We start from the raw sequence: 6,522 nt of genomic DNA, 5'->3' as shown, positions 1-6,522 counted from the left end.
CAGATGATTACAATGGAAGTTCATGTTAGAACATGGGACACATGGCATTATTAATAACAACAGTTGTCTGACCAGATGGAGACACGGAGTGCGTGCTTGCCTGACCCAGAAGCCACAACAGGGTGTATAGTGCCCCCATTGCCTCGCTGCCTGTCCCACCATATTGCACCCAGCCCCTGGGAACCCACCTCCGGGCCACCGTAACTGAACACGTACAGGAAAATGCACTATATGAGCAGAAAGGACATACTGGTGAGTTTGAAAATGTAGTTCCACCAAAATTGCCTTCTTCTCAGATGTAGTAAGTATGATTTTCTCCACTACTTACTCGACCTTGAATTCTAGGTAAGAGGATTTTTTAAAATTCCTAATAAAAAGTGGTTGTTTTTCTAATAGCAGACATGCTGTAGCCTTTATTGCAGAAAGCTTAGTCCTTGTATCTTGAGAGTCTTCATCCTAAAACTGGTCTGTAGAACCATTCTTACAATAACAGTATTTCAAGATGTGACACGTCAGTCTTTCCTGGAGTTTCTCTGGTTTTCCATATGTTCCCCCTGCAACCTTCTACTCTTCAGCACTGTGGTAGAGCCTTTCCTCCTTTGCCAGCAAAATCAGATGCCATGACTCCTGTCCTGCCTCACAATTCTCCACTCTGGTGGCAGCTGCCTCCTTTCCCCGGTGGCCTAGGGAAGAGCTGAACTTCTGAGTGCGTAAAGCAAGGATCTGCTGGCCAGAGAGAGTGAAGAAGCTGTGCTTTGATGAGGTATCTATGCTTCAGGGGGATGGAAGAGGAGAAGATGCCTTACTGTGGGGTGGTGCCTATGTCCCCCTGGAAAAGTTTATAATGAGAGAAAGGGAAGACTTGCAGACCTAAGAATCCCCACTGACCCCTTGTTTAACAAACTGAGAACAGCAGTGGGATGATTACTGTAGTTTCACCTGTCCTTGCTCTCTATCTGTCTAGGAAATCCACAGCTGCTGTGGCTTGCAGTTACCATCCCTAAGCTCATCTTGTGATACTGTGACAGAGAGAAGTTTAATACAGAATTTAATCTGTGAAGAAGTTAGCTCCTTGGTTACTACACATCTTTAGGTTTTTAGGTAGTAATTCTAGGTAGACACCCGAGGGAGCAACCCTGTCCTGGCTGTTTCCAGTTAAGTCCTTCAGGAATTACCATCGAAGATATCACACTGCTTGAGCAAAGTTTGAATTATAATTTGCCTTTCCTTGGAGGCAGTCTTTCCCCTTTTGCTGTCATTATTACCTTCCTGGATATGTATTTTAATGAATGCTTTCGTTTTTTATCCAGATAAGGAACATTTTTGTAATTATACTTCCAGCAACTTCTGGCCTATTTCTTTACCTGGTTTCTGCTCAGCAACTTAAGCTTTCTGCTCAGCAACTTGGAAGTTACTCCCACCCAAGCTGTTACTGTTATTTTTCAAAAATAGGGATAATTTTATGCTTTATATCATGTCTTTGGAAACACATACCTCTAGGTAATCTATAAAGATTGACAGGTCCTAAACTTCCGTGAGTTTGCTCTGCTTGAGATTAAGGTACCAGTTATACCACCCCAAGTCATTCAGTCAAGCCATGTCTATTATGTACACATTCATATGACTCAATCTTATTACAAAGGTTGAGTTAATAATCTGCAGTCTTTGTAGGCCTCTGGTTTCTCAAAAACTTACCTTTCATAGATAATCTTCTTAGGTAGTTTCTGTACTTGTAAAGCTACCGCATTGCTCTGCAGTTCTTTGTGCCTCTCGCTGATAATGTTTCATGTTTCTAGAGTTGCTTGCCCTACCCCACATGTGGGAGATCTTCATACTCTCCCACTGTTCTTTGCTTTGTAGCTGCACTCTTAAAAATATTGGAAGGACCAAAATTACGTCCTCCAGGTTCATGCCAGGTTCTCTTTCAAGGCAATTCAGAGAACCTTCTTTGCTCAATCTTTTAACACAAATTAAGCCTGTTTCCAGTTCCTGATAACACAATGGATATCACAGCACTGGCAAGAGGCTGGTGTTTATTTCTTGGATGCAGTTATGCAACATCTGTCCTTGTTATCAGTCTTTGGCATAAACTGCAGAGAAGCTGCTGTTATGCAATGGAAATTTAGAAGATCTCTTGTACGTAACTCAGTTCTCCTCCTCTAACCCAAGAAATGAGTCAAAAAGGCTTGATGAAAACAAGCAATTCAAGCATTTCTTCCCCTTGTATTGCTATCAAATACATCAGAGTTGCTTGCGCTCCTCCAAGTCTGTCTCCATCCTTGAACAGTGCATCCTGCTGCCAGAGAAAGGACAGCGTGTACAGACTGGGCCCTGTCACTTTGAAGGGAAAAAGGGAAATCAGAGACACTTTGTCAGCTTTTGCTTTGCTGCATATAAGCTTGCTTTGGTATAGACACTGGAGAAATATGGGAACATAAAGACCTTTGAAATAGGATTTAAAAAGAAACCATTTTCCATTTGAGGGAAAAAAAAATGGTGTGAAGGACAGAGGGTAAGTCAGACAAAAAAAGAAAGAAACCAAAATTAGAACAGCAAAAGAGACTACAACTCAAAAGCAACAGGAAAGAGGCAGGCATAGATTGCCAATTAACATTTTACATCAAAGGAAATTTCTGATCAACCCCTTTTTTTTTTGTTTCTTCTAAGAAGTATCATGACTTTCCAGTATCTACTGGGGTGAAGTGAGCACATTTTACACAAAAGAAGGCCCAAAAGAATAAGCCAAATAGCTGTAAAGCTTGTGGAAGCCATTTTACACAACTGACAACTAGGACAAAAAACAGGATAAAACCCCACTGGAGCCCAGAGCATCGGCATCAGTGCCCTTGTTCACCAGTTGATTTCCACCCTGTGCCAGCTACAGGAGATCTGGGGCACAGACCAGTGTCTTTCACCCTGCATGTGTCTCTGTAGATGCATTTACCCCACGTAGAGCCTCAGACTGCCCAGGAAGAAGGCCACCACTGTGCCCCCCATCCCCCAAAAAACCCACAAATACCCCAACATGTTTATTCTGCAGGGGACTGAGTCCACATAAACCTGGAATGAGCAGGCACCTCGCAGTGCCACAAGTGCTGAATGAAGGTAACTTTGCAGTGACTACCTGTTGGGTGTTTGGTGGATTGTCACACAGGTACATGCATCTTTTTGAGAGGTTTGTAACCAGCATTCACATATATGGATATGCCTGGGTATCACAACCCTCTGTGAGCATTTAGGCAATGACACTACCTCTATAGATGGGCATCCCTTCTCTGTCCTGAAGCTGCTGAAGGGACAGTGAAGATGAAGTGCAGATGGAAGATTTTAGGCTCTGTCAGTAGGCCCTGTGGCTCCTGTGGAAACTATTGCTGTGCTGCCACTGCACAAGGTTTGCTACACAGCAGGCAAACCCCCAGCTTGTTTCCATACTGACAGTGGACATGTGCATCATGGGTATGAGGTTTTCGAGCAGGTAAAAAAAAAAAACAGGAAAGATTTTTAAATTATAGAGACAGAACAAGGCTGGACATAAACAGTCAAGTCTGCATCAAAAACAAGAACAGATGTAAAGTGGAAAAAAAACCCAAAACCAGTAATTGCTTTGCTCTTTGGTTGTGTACGCAGCAATTCATGGCTGTGATAATTCATTAAAACAACTCTGAGTGAGCTCAGGCTCAGACAGGCAAGAGCATGAGCATTGCAGCTGGTATTTTGAATCACAGAATCATAGAATGGTTTGGGTTGGAAGGCACCTTAAAGATCATCTAGTGCTATGGGCAGGGACACCTTCCACTAGACCAGGTTGCTGAAAGCCCCGTCCAAACTGGCCTTGAACACTGCCAGGGAGGGGCAGCCACAATCTCTCTGAACAACCTTTTCCAGTGTCTCATCACCCTCACAGTAAAGAATTTCTTCCTGACATCTAATCTAAATCTACCTTTTCAGTTTAAAACCGTTATCCCTCATCCTATCGCTACACCTGTAAGGCTTCTATAAGGTCCACCCGGAACCTTCTCTCCTCTAGGCTGAACAACCTCAACTCTCTCAGCCTGTCTTCTTAAGAGGGGTGCTCCAGCCCCCCAGTCATCTTCGTGATGGCACATTTGAAAACAGTCAGCTACTTTCCCAGATTTTCTAAAATCTTACCTAAAAAAAGCCTTCATAAGGTCAGAGCCTCCTGCCTACAGTCCATACTCCAGCCTTCAAGGAGAGGAGGAAGAACTGATCATCTGAATTCATACAGTTTTAATCTTCATTTTTTTCCCCTAGCTTTCTATTGGGCAAACAATTCACTTGACTCTTTCAGAGCCCAAGTCACACTGTAAGTAACAGTCCTTATTTGCCATTATATTTCCTGTACAAGATGGTGATATTTATAGCAACTTCCTCAGTCCCTTGCCTAGCTGACTTGTTATTGCTGAGACATTGACAGAGCAGTAGCAGGAGGCAACTACTCCAGCTGAGATTTTTGTAACAAATTACCCATGGACAGTCATCGGCCAACAACAGAATGAGTCAGAGGAAATTATTGTTTATAGTTTACAGAATGCATGTGACATTAAGCATGTTTGAAAGAGAAGTCCCTGCCTTGAATAGCTTAGATTGAAATTAGCTGAGGCAGCAGAGGAGGAGGGAGGGCAAGCAAAAGCAAGTCTTGCCAATTCATGGCACCATGCCTGGTAATAGGTCGCCAAGCAGGAAAGAAAACCCTGCTTCACTATCAACATCAGGCCTGTGCTCAGGTGTCAATGACTTATTTCCTGGCGATGTCTCAAAACATGACCAAAGCCTTTTTAGAAGGGAATTTAGCTCCTGCTATGATGCAGATAGGACATTTTATTTTGTTTTCATGACTAATGGCTCAAATAAATAAGCCCTAAAATGTGAAGTATTTCTGCAAAAGACTAGCAGATTGTACAAGTGGCAGGTACTCTGTGCAGATGGTATGGACAGATGGACTCTGGTGTCCCCAAACACTGAGCTGATGTGATGAAGTATCCTTGAGCATTCATTCATCAAGTTGGAGCCTCTTAAGTAGGAGAAAGGATGCAAAGGTGAGTAATCAGAAGATAGCACAAAACACTGACCTAGTCAAAAACCTACCATCAGAAGGGGGTGTCTGTGTGTGTGTATAGAGGTAGGGAGGGAGAGGAAGAATTGTAATTAGGTCATAGGGACCAAGAGACAAATAACAGGACAAGCTTATCTAGTACTGGGCTGTCAGTACACAAATGCCAGGACAGAGGATAAGCAAACAATTACATTTTTACATAGCTAATTATTATGACAGGGGATTTGTGGAATAAAATCACTAGATTAAAATATTATTAACAAAAAGCTAAAGAAAAATTGAAGGGCAGCTTCAAAAATTGACTGGAGCTATGCCACAAGAGCTACAACAAAAGCTACCTGCTCAAGAATAAAAGAAACAATGCTTTGGTAAGACATATCTGTTGGAAAAGCAGCTTATTAGGAAACAAAACAGTCCACACCAAGTTCTTGCACTAGTTTACGTAAGTTACAGGAATGGTTTTAAGTCAACCATGATTACTAGGATGAATCTGGTTAAGACCAAAGACACGTATGGAAGCTAATAATGAAACAAGTTTGTCATTCTGGAGGAAGGAAAGCATAAACAACAAGATAAAAGATGTTCCTGCTTATTTCAATAAATTCAGAACTGTTGGAAAGCTTCCTGTCAAGATAATCCTCACAAATAACATGAAAAAATCCCCATCAGAATATGTTCTTATTAGGAAGACGACTAAATAAACACAACAAGTAGATCAAAATGCCTGAACAGAGAACATTCAGCAGCTGACAAACAGAGCAAACTATGATCAGAGACCCCTGAATGGAGCACAAACAAAAGCCAATTCAAGAGTATCTCCCTCAGCTACATGTGTTCTGCCCCACTAATTAAAAACCCAGCATATTCAAAGACCAGCAAATAATTTGAAAAACAAAACCAATCAAACAAAAAGCTTACAGATTTGTACATTTTTGTTGTGCTAGAGAATGACAAAAAGCCAAAAGGTAAATCATGGAAGAAACAAGACTCTGGAATTTGAGGTCAGTTCGGCAACATGGGAAAAAGTGTAACAAGTTAAGTTTACTGAGCTTTTCTAACCCTGGGAGTATATGCATTGAGATGTATAGCAAATCCAAAGTTTAATGTCAACGTGAAGAAACCATCTGTGAAGAATACAACAAGCACATATACAACCGATTTAGTTGAAAAACTATTTTTCCCACAGGAAGGAAAATGACATTTTTTTAAAATACTGTAGTCAGAGTAAGCAGGCAGTTAGAACTGACTAACCAGAAGTTAGGAAAACAATTTGTAAGCTAGCTAGCCAAAGATGTCATACATCAGGCCTTATGAAAAATGTACAACTAATTTATCCAGTATTTACAGAGGTTTTGATTATGTAAAGCAAATATAACCTTTCATACATCTTTTTAGAGTATTTTCAATTAACACTGAAAACTAAAAAGTAATTTTGCAGCCTGCTTTCC

This window comes from Athene cunicularia (genome assembly GCF_003259725.1).
Source record: "Athene cunicularia isolate RWA chromosome 2 unlocalized genomic scaffold, athCun1 chr2_part1, whole genome shotgun sequence".
NCBI classification, from domain to species: domain Eukaryota; kingdom Metazoa; phylum Chordata; class Aves; order Strigiformes; family Strigidae; genus Athene; species Athene cunicularia.
This window is presented reverse-complemented; position numbering follows the sequence as displayed.